Here is a 16,604-nt window from a genome sequence, read left to right on the forward strand (position 1 = left end):
TGTAACACACAAAGTGTAATCCCAGGGAGATGATAATTATAGCACACACATTTCTTTATTTGTGCTCATCTTACATGCTACTGCTAGCCACTGACTAAAAACCCACTCTTCATCACCATCCCTCCCTGTCTCCTGATTCAGAATTTTACTACAAAATATTTAAATATTAACTAAAGCTTCATAAATGTGTTGTAAAAATAGTGGCCATGTCCTAAGAGAGACAGACTAGTCCTAGTCTAAAGGGCCCCTAGTCCATTTCACTAGGCTCTAGATTTTGTTGAGCTTAATTCTATGCTTTCAAAATATATAAAAAAACTGAAGCTCAAAATTTTAACAAAATATCTCTAGTGTGAGGATTAGTGTAGAGCTGAATGTTAAAGCACCTCCCTTTTAAACCAAGAAGATTATGAGATGTGTAACAATAACGGATAAATTGTAATAATAAACTTGACAAACAAATAAAAGAAACACACAAAATAATGTGCATGATTTTCAAGTCTACAAGTTTGTATTTACATCAAGTAGCATAGAAATCAAATAGTTATCAAAAGACATTTGGTTTCAATTCCGAATGAAGTTCAAAAGTTCATACATAGTTGACTTAACAGGCCTGCGTCATACAGAGTAATTATGACCTGGGGGTCACCAGTTGAATAAAATGATAAACAATGGGCAAACAGTTAAAAAAAAACATAATTCATGCAACAATCAGACCTGCATTTACTGAGCTGAATCAATCATACACATTATAATTCATGCAACAATCAGACCTGCACTTACTGAGCTGAATTAATCATACACATTATAATTCATGCAACAATCAGACCTGCATTTACTGAGCTGAATTAATCATACACACACACACAGACCAAAGATAAGTATACATGAAAGAGAATCTGTTATTAAAAAAAAAAAAAAGACATTGCCGCCATATCAAATGTAAAGCATATATCTGAAGTTGCCTTAACATTGTAACATAGTTGAGTTTAAAACAAACATAAGGCACTAGCTACAGGAAATAAAGTCTTCTAACAAAAAATGTCAACTGTTATTGCTGAGTTTTACACAAAAAAATCAAAATTAAATCCTAGCATTACAAAAATCTGACTAGAACAGAATTGAAATTTCAATCAAGGGTCCAGACTTACTGTTTTTCATAATAATGTTAAATAACAAAAAAATATTTTAACTGTTTTTCATAATAATGGTTAATAAAAACAAATCATTTTAATTGTTTTTCATAATAATCGTTAATAAAAACAAAGCATTTTAATTGTTTTTCATAATAATGGTTAATTTTTAAAAAAAATCATTTTAAGACCAGACTAAAATTATCTTTTTACTGGCTATGAAATTAACATGTTTCATTAGTCAGAGTCTATGGTAGAAACTAAAAGAAAATTTAGCTACTAGGTCCTATGTCTTATTTGTGAGAATTGTGACCTCTCTCTTTCCTCTACACTGCTTGATAAGCTGGTGGCATCAGTTTGGTCCCAGGTCTTGATAACAATACCATAGTTAGGAAAGTTCTCTGAGGTCAGCGTGTCAAAGTAAAGTATACAAAACATGACCAGTAACTTCTGCGGGCCGAGGTCTCACTTGGACATGTACATTAACAAAAGTGATCATACACATCATACACATGTATTTAAACAAAAATTGTTGCTATAGTCAGATATATGAGTAGAATGTAGTCAATCAAAGGAGAAACATCTTTACATAATGACTTCTAACAGAGAATGTCTGTCATCTCAATGTATATTGCAAACAAAATAGTCAAATAAATATTGCCATACAGAATCAGAATCTGAGTCCTGTGTTCCAGCTCAGCATGCTAAGATGTAAATGTATACAGAAAAAAAAAGAAGTCAAGCAACAATCAGTCAGACAAATCTACTAAACACTGAGTGGGAACATGGTGAATAATGCCAGCCAATGTCAATTACAAGACAATAGACACTGACACCAAGTAGTGACACACAAATGTTAGGGAGTGACACTCTCATAATAAATACTCTAAGGTCATTTCCTTTGTTTATACAAATGTTCCCTCAGCAAATTCTTAAGAATGGATATGAACTTACTATACCTAGGAAATAAAACTTCGAACTCATTTACTTGAGAGAGAAACAAAAGTTTAGACCAGGAGTTGAGTTATAGGTGACTATAGTCCAGGAGTTGAGTTATAGATGACTTTGGTCCAGGAGTTGAGTTATAGATGACCAATCATGAGTAAGCTGTGCATCACAAAATGTAATTAAAATAGACGCAGATTTGACATTAGTAAGATTGGCAGTACCTTCAACTTACAAGGTTGGTATAGATCTATGACTATGATTTAGAAGTTACAGAAAGAAGATGATTATACTATGACAAACTATTCCTGCAGGACAGTAGGGTAAGAGTGTGATAACAATCCTTGTTGAACCATTATGTTGGCAATCTGAAGCAAACAGCTTGATCCATGCCATGAATTTCTTATCATTGGCAACATTGGTTAGTGGATACAAGAAGCATTATGAAATACAAAAATTGGATGTGGTCCTGATCCATAATGAATGATAAAGCTTTAAACTCCAATAATGATCCTCATTTATAAACCTAGATCTGACTTTTTCAACTGGAAGGTGACATACTAATCAATAAATAGTGCAAAGAGAAGTCACAGACACACTGTCATGGTAAAGACTCAGTAACTGCAACACATGCTCTCTAAGTCAGTCCTGAAATAGTCTTAAGTGCTAATGAGTGAAGGTGACTGTGATCAAAAATGAAATCCATTCAGTAATTACAAAATAAGAACTGGAAAATTATTCATGAAACAAAAAAAAAATTTAATAAAATATTATGACACCTGCATTTATAGCTAATCAATACACTCCCTACAAACTGATGACACAGTGAAACCAAAAAATAGAAAAAGATCTAATTCATAAATGTACCTAACAAGGTAGAAATTATACAGTTTTCTCCGACAAATGATCTTTCCTATGATAGTTCAGTATGAAAACACCCACGACCTATGGGCAGCTGTAATGTTTCCCATGATGCAACAGGCTCTATACCGCAGACGAAGAAGAGAACAAAACCATGAAAGCTGCTGCCAGATTTAAGTATTAGAAAATGATTGCAGAAAACAATTGTGTACTGGGTGCAGCTAGCATTCAAACTTAGTATATCTAGGCTTCCATTAGACAGGACTCATGACACACAGAGACACATGGCCACTACAGTCTCCATAAATCTCAAGTTATAGTCTAGCGTGACTAGCTAGTCAGAAGTTCAAGGGTTCAAAATGTTTTAGTTCAATAAGTTTAGATATGACTGTGCTGTGGCTGACAGTCAACAAGTAAAACTTGGGCGCAAGACATATCAAGACTTACATTCTTTTGATTTCAGTTTTGTACAAAAGTAAACAATTATTTAAAAAAATATAAATTATAATTTAATTACTACAATAACAAGTTTTGGTAGCAGAAGATGAAATGAACTGTGCACAAGATCAAAAGAAATATTTGAATTCATATATATAAAAAAACATTGTTCCAAAGTGTCACTCTTTACACATTGACATCAACAAAAGGAAACATTTGAGTCTTACAGTTGTACATCTCTTTACTAGGGTTTTTGTATTGCATGAATTTCTTTCACTAGGATGAAGTCAGACAGAAGATGGCAGCCTCTATGTCTTAGGGCAGTAGACTAGCATTCAAAACAGAATAGAGTCAAAAGTCAAACAACTGAAGAGGGACCACAGCTAGTCCTCTATTTTATGGCAATGCTAAACAGTAGTAGTATGCAGTACTTTTACACACACACATCACTTTATGGCATCTCTAAACTTGACAGCCATTCTACTTCAGTTGCACCTAGATTATGCCTTTAAAAACTTATTTTTTTGTTTTCTCTTTTGTCCTTGACTGCCTGGCACCTGGTAATACAAACTTACAAAAAGAGTGGGCTGAATTACAATCTAAATAATGTACATACATACATATATACACCAGCATACCAATCAAACATACACTGATCAATCATGCAAGCCAACAGACTGGACCAATACTGATCAAGTCACCGAAAATGAACAAACTCTGGGACTACAAGAAGAAACAAAAAAAAATTAGTTCCTGAAATCCTTCTTACTTTTTCATTTGACTCTATGATCTATTTGAACTAGCAGACAATCAAATCTCTTTGAAGCAAAGCAATGGCTACTTTCACTATACATTTTCAATTTTAGCTGATATCTGGCAGGTAGCTGGTTAGCTGATTTTGCAATGCTAGATGCAGGGGGAGGCCAGCATTTTCCAAAGTTTTCTGTTCTGCTCAGCATTGTCATAGTCCAAGCTAATCTATTGACTTTCCTGCTTTTCACCATTCCCTTTCACCTTGCATCAAAGCTCTACAGAAAGTCTTAGTTCCAAATATTATTTTTATTAAAAGGTCAAAAGAAGAAAAAGTATTTTTGTTTTTGACAGCTGAATAATTATTATTGAACAAACTAAGTGGTCAGGCACCCATTCTTTCAAGTGGATGCAACTCGTGTGGTCAAATTTTGGGGAAAAAGACAATGTAACAGATCCACAACAATCCTGAAGTTTAATGCCGAATGTCTTCACCCACCTTAGCGCTTGGCAAGTGACTCAATGTATTCCAATATCTTTACTTGTATCAATATATATGTAAAGGAATTAATTCGGTTTCATGATTTATCTCCCTTTAAAAACATCTTCACTCTCTAATTTAAAAAAAATATTCTTGAATTGACTTGCTTCTAAGATAAAATCCTTCAAAATTAGTTAGTTGTGGGATATTTCTAATAGTACAGTTGCTTAAGTCTCATTCAGTCTGACATCTAGCACCTTTGGTCAACACCATTACCATTAAGAGATGCCTAACATTATGCTGAAAGTAATTCTCTCCCACAAAACATGTGAGTTGCTGGACACATGGCTGACACAATATTTACACTGAGTATCATTTAGAGAAGTTTGAATGTGTTCATAATTGTAGATACAAGTTTTTTGTTTTTTTTTACAAGGGTCAGGAAGATGGTTAACATAATCCAATCTGGCAAGCTAACAAAAAAAGTCAATAATAAGCACCAGGCCAGCTAGTCTCTGTTCTGTGTACGGCAGTCATTAGGAGAGAACTCTTGTCGATTGCTTTGCCTTTTTTTTTTGTTTGAGTTGTTCACCTTTATTGTGCTTTAAAACCTTACAATTCATCACAGCAATAGTTTATCTGCAGAGAGAGAAAAAAAAAAGATATGTAGCTGCTGATTTGAGTAAATTAGATGATATGAATTATACAATAGAGGAAATTCATTTTTAAATCTGTACTATATGAAGACTTACTAATTAATATTTCTGTTAGTCAAATTTTGTTGAAAATTTTGATACTACATATTTAAAAAAAGATGTTTGGACTTACTGAAAACATATTAATTCATGGAGTGGTCAATTCAAGTGATATAATTATTGTCATTGTGCAGATTTATTTGGTTTATTAAATCTTTAAAAATCTGTATTCTGAACTAACTATACATTCCCTTTCAAAGTGCATAGTTCTAAATTTGCAAGATGGGCAAAAAAAAATTCTCAAACTCGTCTGTGTGAAACAACCCAGAAAAGACAAATAGAGCGAAAAAAATCAAAAGACACCAAATGGGGCTGGGTGAACTTTGCAAACAACAGAAAATATTGCAAAACACAAATTTGGACTAGAGCCCACAGGAGAAGAGTAAGGCTGAGAGACCAAAAAAAAAAACATGGATAAGATCAGTGGAACAAAAGGGGCAGGATGGACATGGACCCAACTGAGGGAATTGGCCTGAACAAAGTCCTATGCCGAAGTACTATTGCAGCTCTAGGCTCCAATGGGAGTCAAAAGAATTAAGCTAAAGTGAAGTGCTGACTATAAGTTGACTTTATATTATCTAGGAATGTATTTTGTAGACAAGATATACAATTTGGGTAGTTTATCATGTTTTTTTTTTCTCGCAAAAGGAATAAATAGTTAATTATGATTCTCAGTTTACCTAGTGATGTTCATACTGAATCAAAGTTTGAACACATTCCAGCCTGCCCTGAAACCAACAGAAGAAGGTAGCTGTTGAGGTGTGTTTGTGTCAATAGTCTGATGCCATTTTTTTGTAGAATTAGTGTAGATGAGTGAATAAAAGGCAGTTGAAAAGAAGAGAGACAGAACCAAACTAGACAGACAGAACCAAACTAGAGAGACAGAACCAAACTAGAGAGACAGAACCAAACTAGACAGACAGAACCAAACTAGAGAGACAGAACCAAACTAGACAGACAGAACCAAAATAGAGAGACAGAACCAAACTAGACAGACAGAACCAAACTAGACAGACAGAACCAAACTAGACAGACAGAACCAAACTAGACAGACAGAACCAAACTAGACAGACAGAACCAAACTATCTTTATTGTAGATGTTTACTGTATGGCGGAAGTTTGGAAGTGAGTTGAAGTATAGTGTTAAATCGTTGCACAACTTATTTCATTTGTGTTTCTACAGAGCTCTACATTCAAATTGAAAGCTGTATCTCTTAATGAATAAACATCAAAATTATATTGTTTTTTCAATAAGATTTCTGAGATTTATTGTCTAAACCTTAAGCTACAAGGGCTGGCTGGAATAACTACAACCCAACGCACATCCCTATAACAGAAGAGAATGCTTGTCACTGATTATGAAGTGTCTACACAGACCAACATAGTCAATTCTAACAACAACAACAACAAAACAAGACTACATGGGAAGGAAATGTTCTTATTAGGTGAAGTTGGCTAGTGGCAGTACTTGGGTCAATGTGACCCCCCTACCTCCGGGACTCAATTGGTCTGCACTGTGTGTGGTGCTGTGACTTCACTGATCTTATCTGACCCTGGCTGGCTAGATCATTTATCTACCAGGTGTTCACTGACCACTTGACCACACTCGACTGGTGTGTGATACATAGTGTTATTACAAAATAAGTTTTTTTTATCTTGAGAGGGCATTGCCCCCCCCCCAGCCCTAGGGACACATCCAATGTACCTTTTAGTGTGTCCAGTATTTAAATACTTTAACCCTCTGTATGCATGCAATGTCGAGTTTTAACTCCATTTCAAACGAATGTTTGTAAAATGTTTTACATGTTTCGGATGTTCCTTCAGAGTTGAAGATAGTTTACTTCCTAGTCCAAGCCTCCCGCAGGACGACGGGGGATGGGAGCGGGCAGGGTTTGAACCCTCGACCGTCGATAAATCCGAACGACAGTCCAGCGCGCAAACCGCACGACCAGGCAGCCATCCATGGAATGAAATAGTCTACCATCAAATATCAAAACCCTGATGTTAACATTAGAAAAGAAAGGAATAGACTACCATCAAATATCAGAACCCCTGTGGTGGTGTTAACATTAGAAAAGAATGGAATAGTCTACCATCAAATATCAGAACCCCTGTGGTGTTAACATTAGAAAAGAATGGAATAGTCTACCATCAAATATCAGAACCCCTGTGGTGTTAACATTAGAAAAGAATGGAATAGTCTACCATCAAATATCAGAACCCCTGTGGTGTTAACATTAGAAAAGAATGGAATAGTCCATATTCAGGCCCATTGTGACAACAATGGAAAGAAGTTTTATCTGAAACATAAAAACGTATATAAAGCACAATGACACAACAGACTCAGCAGGAACAAGTTCTAAACTTAGTAACAATTACTCGCACAGATCATCGATCTACTGGTCTAGGTTTTGAGCGCGATAACTTAGTGGTTCATACAAAATCAATCTGGAAACATGGGATGGGTCCTAAAGTCATTGTTAGTTATTGTTTGGCGGCTCCAGACAGAAAACAAGCCATGACGTCATCCACGCTCAATTCAACTTATTGATCGGCGATAGTACATGATGGCGTGTGATCTTTTTCTTTTTTGTTTGTAATAGCGATTGTTACTGGAAAGGCGGCTCGCTCCTTGCTCTAGTTACTGTGTTAAACGTAAGTTGCTTCTCCGTCGGCCCTACCTATAGTTAACATTGGTTGGGCTTCAGACAGAAGTATCTCGCTAGTTAACAAAAATCCTTATTTTACAGCTTTACTAGGCCACAAGAAAGCAGGGGTGCCTAATCTACGACGTATTCGACCCACGACGCGTTCCCCAGAGAAACTTCATCCCCCTGTGCCTAATAAAGCCGCGGAGGCTTGGTTCCATCGAACTCGACGATTGTTTGCAGTGATGTCAGCCCTGATACGTGGGTCAGAAATTTATATTACCCCCCCCCCTCCAAAGCCCGAAAAAAAACGTTTTTGGGAAGCACAGCAGTTCAAGTAAAACAAGGTCTGAATGAAATACAAAATTTGGTTTCTCTAGGCCCCACAATGCCAGAGTCGATTTAGTTGTGCACAGAAACTTGAGTGTTAGTGGGTAACACCTATTCAGTGCGACGTGTCCCACCCTTCAGTGTAGCCTGACTCATAAGTGAACACCGCTGTCTCCATTAGGCAGTGAGAACAAGGATGATTATCAAATCAATAGAACCTCTCACTGCAGCAAGGCACAGAGCACATAATAGAATGTACAGACGTATTGTACGCAACTAGGTACATCTAGATCAAATGTAACTAAAAGTTGGGCTTTTTTGATAAATCAGTGACAAAACTGGTGTCATTTCAAAATGAAAACACACACACGCGCATTCAGCCAGCACCTCCCCTCCACACCACCCAAAAAAAAAAAACAACTACGAAATGATTTCAGCGTTCCATTGAATGTCTTGCAAAGGATGTGGCAATGGAAATGGTTCCACCACTCCACTAAAGAGACAGACACATTAATTACGCTAGAAACGTGTAGCCACGACTCGGTGTCTCCTCCTTTAAGTATGCTACAGGCCTACAAGCTGAGAGACCGCCGCTTGTTTGTTTCCAAAGCAATCCAATCAACGAATCCAATCCAACTTTGTGATGTCAACTTCCCATGGAATGTTTGAATGATACTGTAGGATGAACGTACACTTCGCGAGCTATCGTTGTAATGTTTTGTTAATGTGCCATGCAACAATTTGTAAGACAGAGCCTCGTTTAAATAAAAAATATTTATTAACCTTAACTTGGTCTCCTTGGCTTTTTGTGCAGACATAAAACCCTTTAGATCAGCTGACCATAGTCCACGGAGCCTGTAACCTGGTACGCGCTCAGACATTTTGATTGACGTCTGAGTTCTTGTTTGTTTACCCCTGAAACATGACGCCACTTTTCACTTTCTGATCAAGTCAATTCTAAAAGACGTTCGTTGGGAGACCACTACAGAAAAAGGTGGCTTTTCTATCTGTGTTGTCTATCCAGATAATCCTGAAGCTCAATTCAAAACCAGCCCATCGCTTCTTAGGGTCTCTACTAACAGCGCGTCCTTCAGTTAGAGACAAGGAAATATGCATATTTGATCTTGTTCATTGTTTTCAATGGCATCGCCCACTAAGTGTGCAGAGAATACACTCAGAAACAACTATATAAACTAGGAAAAGAACACTTCGTGTCACATCATATAGGCCTTGGTTTTGTCTTACATCAGCAAAGAACTCTGATGCTCAATGGTCATCACAACATGAGATGCTATTTCTTTCCATTGAATCCAATTCTGGAAAACAGAAGCCTGAAAGCATTGGCCCTTTAGTCTCAATTCAAACAGAAGCCTGAAAGCATTGGCCCTTTAGTCTCAATTCAAACAGAAGCCTGAAAGCATTGGTCCTTTAGTCTCAATTCAAACAGAAGCCTGAAAGCATTGGCCCTTTAGTCTCAATTCAAACAGAAGCCTGAAAGCATTGGCCCTTCAGTCTCAATTCAAACAGAAGCCTGAAAGCATTGGCCCTTTAGTCTCAATTCAAACAGAAGCCTGAAAGCATTGGACCTTTAGTCTCAATTCAAACAGAAGCCTGAAAGTATTGGGCCCTTAGTCTCAATTCAAACAGAAGCCTGAAAGCATTGGCCCTTTAGTCTCAATTCAAACAGAAGCCTGAAAGTATTGGGCCCTTAGTCTCAATTCAAACAGAAGCCTGAAAGCATTGGCCCTTTAATCTCAATTCAAACAGAAGCCTGGAAGTATTGGGCCCTTAGTCTCAATTCAAACAGAAGCCTGAAAGCATTGGGCCCTTTAGTCTCAATTCAAACAGACCTTCTGGAGAACGTTTTCTGTGTTAGGCCCCAGTCTTCAGTCTTCTCTGATTGGTTTGGAACGTTGGGGACATTGGACATGATACATTGTAGTTGAACTTTGACCTGATTTTAATGTTGTTTTTGGCCAACTTAATTGTATTGCCTGAGATATATTTTGCTAACATTTTTAGATTGTATCAACAAAAACTGTGTCCAATGGATAAAGAGTATCATCCCTTGGATAACATTGTAAGAAAACTAGAAATCCTGTCTAACTTTGGTAACCTTTTGACCCCTGTGGTCACGTGTTCAGCACACAATTTCAAACTATCTTGACCCCCGGCGTGTTAAGTACTTGAGATAACGGATGCATGTGTAATGTAGTTTGCCAAACTTAATATAAAAACCGAATGCACTCTGGGACAATGATAGCAGAATATCACGGTGTAAGTGCTGGGTGCAATAGAAACAGAGTGCCAGCAGGTATTTGACGCCGGGGCATGGCAGTCAACTGGACTGTGTTTAGTCAGAGCTCCTCCCTGAGGACCACTAAGTGTTGTCCAACGGAACCCTTGGTGCCGCTCTATGTTGACGTGGCTTCTGCCACAAGAGAGAGAGAGAGACACAGAGAGAGAGAGAGAGAGAGAGACATGAGTTTTGTGAAGAGATGGTCTGCTGAATGGGAAGACGGGAAGATAGAATCTACATCACAGTGGTTCCCAAACTTTTTCCTTAACGGAACACTTCGCACATTCTGAGTATTTAGCGGAACACTTCGCACATTCTGAGTATTTAGTGGAACACTTCGCACATTCTGAGTATTTAGCGGAACACTTCGCACATTCTGAGTATTTAGCGGAACACTTCGCACATTCTGAGTATTTAGCGGAACACTTCGCACATTCTGAGTATTTAGCGGAACACTTCGCACATTCTGAGTATTTAGCGGAACACTTCGCACATTCTGAGTATTTAGCGGAACACTTCGCACATTCTGAGTATTTAGCGGAACACTTCGCACATTCTGAGTATTTAGCGGAACACTTTGCTTCTTTTTTTTTTTTGAGAGAGAGAGAGAGAGAGAGAGATTACTTCACGTAGTGACCTACTAATTAATTATTCCAGCAGTTCGTGGAACATCTATTCAGGGCCTCGAGGAACACAGTTTGGAATCTAGAAAAAAAAAAGTGGGGGAGAAGGATAATAAACCAGAACCTACAGCAACTAATTGAGAAGCCGAAGACTTCATGTGACGTAATGAGAACTGATCACGTGTCTACTCTCACACTATCCCTCAGCATCATTGCTACAGTTCATACTGGACTCAATTTAGTGCCGACAAGACCTAGGCAGCCAGCCCTATCGAGTCTTAAATTTCAACGCTAGGGTCCTAGATTACAGAGCACGGCTTTGGGGTAACCAAGAATTACATCCAAACCAGTAGATCTACTCAACTGCTGAGTCAGTGTGTTCAAACACGAAAGAGACATCAAGAGGAGCAGGAAGAGCTTCAAGGATCACCATATTACTTCCCCTTGACATGATCCAGCTCCAGCTTTCAAAGTTACAATTTGTAAAAAAAAAAAAAAGTTGTCAAGTCTCAGAGCATAATCAACATCAGGCAGTGTTGGGGCAGCATGTTCTCCCACAATTCTTCCTTCGCTGTTCCCTCATCTCAGAGTATAATCAACATCAGGCAGTGCTGGGGCAGCATGTTCCCTCAGTTTACCAGACGACTGGGAACACTCCCTCCCCCCCAGGCCCTGAGGACACTTAGCCACCACCACAGAAGAGAACAAATTGAAAGGACTGAAATAACTTCGCTGGGGCTAATGACACACTTTGCCAGTATCACAGAAAGTACTAACAATCATACCGTTATGTTATTGTATATATTATATTCATTCTTAAGCTCAGTTTCTAAGAAAATCTTTTTTTAATAAGAAATTACGAATGTGGAGTTCATCTGTTGCTAACGTGGTATGACTACACTTGGAGTTATTTCCCTTTCCATTCCAAGTGGACTGAATGGGGTCATGAACACATTGGCGGCTCTGTGGTGATAAGTACGCAATTTAAGTGATTTAAATCAATTCTAAGAATTTCATTATAAAATGAAACAACCGGCCAAGAAATAGGCGGCTAAGTGTATTCCTACTCTTCCATTCGGGACAGCCATTGCCAATACGAGCAACTCTGATTTGAAGGCTAGAAATCATGTCCCCCTGGCCATCCCTCACGTTTGATTAGAGCGCTTGACTAGCCACTGGGGGGGGGGGGGGGATGAACGGACTATGGTCAAATGAATCTCACTGCTACGAGCGGGCTGGGTCAAGGCCCGTACGTTTGTTTAATTGTATCGCCCTCTGGAGACAGCGATGCCAAAAGTGGCCCTAATCGAACAAAAAAAAAAAGGTCCCAATGATTTCCCACACATATTTTCAAAGATATGCAGACATCTAAGGAGAAAAAAAAAACACAATGGTAATCAGTGACAGATGATAGCGAAGATCATCAGTGACAGATGGTAGCGAATATAATCAGTGACAGATGACAATATTGTAAAAATGGACCCTATTTAACTAAAGTCTCATTGTATGTGTTCACAACAGGGACAAAAGACATCACTATCCTACAGTACATAACGTCCAACTATCAGAGAGAAGCCCGACCTTACTTTGAACATACGTGATCTATGAACTAAGCCCCCATTGAACATGTATCAGCCCGACCTTACTTTGAACATACGTGATCTATGAACTAAGCCCCCATTGAACATGTATCAGCCGTGTCTGGGTTGATCGCTCTAACCTTAGGAAATAAAAAGATGTAATGTGCATGTGTGTTTCTGTTGTATAATTCGTGCGTGGCCCTCCCATCGAGCAGGCAGTGAATCGGGCTGTCTCACCCAGGAAAGCAGAAATCGATAGTCAAGTTCCATTAACAGCTGAGGAATTCAATAAAATGGACAATAAAAGAAAAATATCGGACACTTGTAAAAGCCTGTCATTCATTTAACAAAGCATGTCCTTCAGTCCTTTCTAACAAAGTGAGCACATCCTATGATATCTTTCACAGATCAACCTCGAGGCGCAGATGATGTCACATTTTATCTGTTTCTATGTCCAAAGTTAACCAGGGTGACACGTGGCAAGAACAACGACCAACCACGTTTACATTCCCTTTCCCCCCCCCCCCCCCATGTACCAACAGTACTGTTGGCGCCTGAGTCCAAGTCTTCACAAAGATTTGTACTCGTCACCCTTCGGTCCAGACACCTAGCGCTTCACCATTCGGCCGCTATGCTCCTGAATAACTAATGACACCCACGCAGTTATCGACCGTTACAAAAGACGTGCCCACAGTTCAATAACGTACAAAACTCACAACAAGATGGGGAAAGTTTAAAGAGACACAGGTCAGTGCTGAGAACAATGTGAAACTAGTAAATCCAGTAGAACTAACTAAACCTAACCTTAACTTGGAAGGTAGTTGACACCGTACATTGAGGAATTTCTAAAATGGGTAAATATTCCAATGTGAATGCATGGTAAAGCGACTGCTATCGAGTGAAGGTTATGCGTTCCAATCCTGGTCTGAATCGGATGCTCTTCCAGGTCTTCCTAATTCACTCACCTTCACCTATCCCTTAGTCTGTCGGACCGTTGGGGCACCACACAAGATATGTCAAAAGTCTTTTTCCATTCCTCTCAGTCCTTTGCCTGTCCATTCTTTGATGTTGTCTTCCCATAGCTTTCTCTATCTTCCTCTTCTTCTTCCTGGTGCTGTTCCCTGAAGGAGGTCTTTGCGAGCCCTGAGGACCTCACAATAATTTTCTCTATCTTCCTCTTCTTCTTCTTCCTGGTACTGTTCCCTGAAGGAGGGTCTTTTCGAGCCCTGAGGACCCCACAATCCACTCAACTCTATTGAAGAATGTTACCCACCTACTATTTAGACCTAAAAGTTCTACTGTCTAAAAACACACCCTGATCATCTCATTCTACTTCCTTCAGACCAAACCTATTGACTAGTAGATCTAGGTAGCTCTGGGAGGGATAAACGTGACAGTATCTTAGTTTTACTTGACTATCCCAGCCAGAGTTGGATGTTGAGCTAATGTCATGCTGCTGACGAGAGACGAGCGAGTGCAATGTTTCAACCCCCATCACCCCACTCCTCTCAACGCCCCAAACTAGAATTGATTGCCCAGGGCGCCCATACGGAAGAGTGTGTGTGTGGGAGGCTAGTAAAGTGTAAATACTCCCATGACAGGGAGACAAACCACCGTCTTAACACAAACAAGATTACCCTCCTCCCATAAAAAAAATTACTCTGAAAAGGGCTAGTAGCAATGAAGAGAAGAGACATGACTAACATAAATCTCATACACATTGGTCTATACATTTACCGTTACAGTGAATAGAAAAAAAATGGAAATCAGCGACAAAATAGTATTGAGCGTTTTCTGATTATTAACGGAGAATGCGCCCTAATTTGAGTAAGGCGCCACTGTATATGTCGGGATAACAACGTAGGCAAAGTTTCAAATCTCTTTCATGTCTGGTTAAGAATTACCACATTCACATTGCACATTCAGTGACACCACACAGCCCCCACTGCCCGCACCCGGGGGGGGTGAGTCACAGAAGCCCCCCTCCCCCCTGTCCACTACAACACATGGTAGAAGTAATTGAGCTCCCTATCCTCTCTGATTGATGGCTGCAGCTGGAGTTCAGATAAGAAAACGTGGGGTCTATTACAACGGCTGGAGAACCGGTGGGAGGGATGGGGGGGGGGGAGGGAGGATGGGCTGGGGGCTGCAGATCTAACAACTATTACGAGACAATGTTCTTTGTTGGTCATCATGTGGGCCTCACAAACCCCTCATACTACACTCGACTCAAAAACACACACACACACACAAACTACATGTTTTTACAAAATTCTATCAGCTCACTTTGTCTGGTACATATTTTGAACACGTTATTTCTCCTACAGCATTCTCGGATAAAGTGGAAACTTCAAGCCAATTATTTATTGTACCTAACACAAACATGAATCCTTTAAAAAGAATTCAAGACTTAGTCAATCAATTACTGGTAATTGTTTTGTTCGATACCAAAAAGGGAAATTAATCCTTCAGTATTAAGCTATTAGGCTTTGTTTCCTTAGATAGTTGTACACGTTATTACTACCAAACCCATTCTCGGGTCAAGATGAAGCTTTACACAATTATGTATAGTACCTAACAAATTAGGAAATTAAAAAGATACATTATTTTGTTTGACATCGGAAAAAGGGAAGTAAATTCTACATTATTGAGATATATAGTTGTAAATGCGGTGTTCTTCCCAGTCAATAAGCTTTGTTTAAAAAAAAACAACAACATTTTTAGATTTCGCTTGTTATTACATGCCGTTAAGGGCCATTTAGGTTTTGGATAAGAACAATTTCCAAGTGAAATACTGTGGCAACGTGCATTCTGGGACTGCTCTCTCATCCCCACCCCTAGTGCACGCTGAGAAAAAAGGAGAACTAACTAGGTCAGTTCTAGTCTGAAAATGAGCTTCACCAGGAGGATCGATACCGCTTTGAACTATTAAGTCACAGATTTAGGCTATGGGTCTAGGTGTGACTGGGAAAACTAGGTCACAGTCCTACCAAGTCAAGTCACCGGTGACGTCTTCTGTTGACAAGGGCGGGGTGACACCAACGTTGTCTGAGAGTCTCTGCCCCACCCCCCACCCCTCACCAACCAACGTGCACACGACTTTAGGCTAGGGCCCTTTCAGATTGATTGATAAATATACAAAGACTCTTCGTGTTAGTATTTGGAACGGACCCCCCCTCCCCTACACTCAATTTGAAACGATTGTCGGACTAAAAAAAAAAAAAGGTATATACACAGGGAAGTTTTCTTAAGGATAAAAAAAAAGAAAGAAACCTATTACGTAAAGAAAAGACACATCATGTCAGTTTCAATGTGTGTATAACTGTCTAGGAAGTCTGCGTCGTCAATTACAATCAGAAAATACATGAATAAATACACATTTGTGTGTGTGTGTGTCGACGTGTACAAGTCAACATAACGTACATGTGTGTGTGTGTGTGTGTGTGTCGACGTATACTTGTCAACATAACGTACATGTGTGTGTGTGTGTGTGTGTGTGTGTCGACGTGTACATGTCAACATAACATATACTCTGAGATGACGTAACCATGACATGTATTACATAGTACAGACACGATAAAACACTGTCAGATGTACTCAACAGACATGACGAACTGAGACAAGTTCTTCTAACATTACCTCGACTTTATCTTCATAGTAAAGATATTAGTACTGTAGTCTTAAAGTTACTGGTGGTCATTTATCTTCATAGTAAAGACATTAGTGGAGGCGCGGTGGCTGAGCAGGAGGCGCGGTGGCTGAGC

At 39.0% G+C, this 16,604-nt stretch overlaps 1 protein-coding gene across 5 annotated transcripts in view; it reads right to left on the minus strand.

Annotated features, from left to right (window-relative positions):
- Positions 1-486: 486 nt before the first annotated feature.
- Positions 487-16,604, minus strand: part of LOC106060994 (ras-related protein Rap-2c-like) — a 37,934-nt gene continuing 21,816 nt past the window's right edge. For all 5 annotated transcript variants that reach the window (XM_013219037.2, XM_056012156.1, XM_056012155.1 and 2 more), the window contains exon 3: positions 487-5,244. The gene's annotated coding sequence lies outside the window, so the exon portion shown is untranslated. The remainder of the gene's footprint in view (positions 5,245-16,604) is intronic.

Source organism: Biomphalaria glabrata, chromosome 15 (genome assembly GCF_947242115.1).
Source record: "Biomphalaria glabrata chromosome 15, xgBioGlab47.1, whole genome shotgun sequence".
NCBI lineage: Eukaryota > Metazoa > Mollusca > Gastropoda > Planorbidae > Biomphalaria > Biomphalaria glabrata.